This window comes from Phalaenopsis equestris, unplaced genomic scaffold (genome assembly GCF_001263595.1).
Source record: "Phalaenopsis equestris unplaced genomic scaffold, ASM126359v1 Scaffold000224, whole genome shotgun sequence".
Lineage (NCBI taxonomy): Eukaryota > Viridiplantae > Streptophyta > Magnoliopsida > Asparagales > Orchidaceae > Phalaenopsis > Phalaenopsis equestris.
The window spans coordinates 829153-830975 of NW_018164666.1; positions in this window are offsets into that span (position 1 = coordinate 829153).

Here is a 1823-nt window from a genome sequence, read left to right on the forward strand (position 1 = left end):
GCTTTGAGCTCATTGAATGCTTTAAGGAAACGTAGTGGCCTAATAAATGAGAAGCATGAATTCTCACGATGGCTCTTGAATTCATTTGAAGTACAGTAAATGGCTATTTATTAGTTAGCCTCGTGTACAGGGAGTGGAGATTTATCCTATCTTGAATTAATTGCAGATACATGCATTTTAATTTTTTTTACTTTTTATTTAATCTAAAAGTTATATTCAGTTATCATAAATCCATTAATTTATATTTAAAGAGTATAAGCGGCATTAACTATTTTACATAGAAAACCTAATTAAGAAAAATAATCTACTATTGATTGAGATTATAGAAATTAGTTATTCTCTTTATTAGAGGAAATATAATTAGAAAGTGGTGTACTTCACATTAGTCATGTTTATTTGGTGACTATGATTAAATTTTGTTTGAAGCGATCATAAAGACAATCGAGCGATGTTAATTGGCCAATAGTGGTCAGACAATGCACATAGATAGTCGGATAATGATTTTTAGATGATCAATAACTTCAGTTAATTAGAGCTTTAAAATTCTTCATATTTTTTATCATCTCTAAGAATAAAAGCTCACATCACTTTTATGTGAATTACAATAGTTTACTTCTAATATTTTGGGATTAACATTTATTATATGATACTCTATTGAACAATTTATATTAATTAATTTTATCATATTTTTTTTTTATTTATCTATTAAGTCTTAATGATCTCAAAATAGAGTGATTTAAGTTTTTTGAATTTATCTTGTTGACCAATAGTTTTCAATCTTAATTTTAGTGCATGATCTGAACTCAGGAGATATCAATTTTCTTACACAGGAAACCTATTTAAGAAAAAATAATGAAAAAATAATCTATTATTAATTGGGATTATAAAAATTTATTTATTCTCATTGTTAGAGGAAATATAATTAGAAGGTAAAGTGCTTCACACTAATCTGTTATTTGGTGACTATGATTAAATTTTGTTTGAAGTGATGACAATGGAGTGATGGTGATTTGTTGATAGTGGCCAGACAATGAAGATCAACTGATTATGTTTGCACAAAGATTGTCAGATAATGGTGTTTAAATGATCACAGTTATGTAGAGCTTTAAAATTCTCTTAGGACTTTTTTATCTCTTTGAATAAGTTAATATCACTTTTATGTGAATTAGAAGTTTACTTATAATATTTTATGAGAACATTCATTATTATATGGTACCCTATTGGAAAATTTATATTGATTAATTTGATGGCATTTTTTTTATTTATGTATTAATTGTCACAAAATAAGTGATAAAAGTTTTTTGAATTTATCTTGTTGACCAAAAATTTTCAATCTTAATTTTAGTGCATGAAACCATCTTCGATATTGTTGGGTTTGTGGTGTCTGATTGATAGGTTTTAGTATTTGATGAGACAAAGAATATCACAAAAGGCTTAACGAGTGTAGTCGAGACTAACTTAAGCTTAATTTTCTTGGTCATCAAGCCAGTTCACAAGCCACTAAATGAACCACAAAATAGCAAAAAACCATTTAAAATCCAAAATACAGAAAGATAATAGCAAAAATAAGTCAAAATATTACAAAACTAGCATTCTTTTTCCCCCTAAACATAAAAGTAACGAACCCGTCACTACTTAAAACAGCTTATTAATTAAAACCCTAAAAAACATGCTTAAACACCCAAAGCTCACTAATTTCTTACGCGTATCTCACTTAAACCCACGTACTTAACATCCATGCATGCAGCTCAAGGAAGCACTCCTCCCGCACCACCCCCGCCACCAACGCCTCCACCAGCCCCGCCTCCAATCCCCCCCCCCCC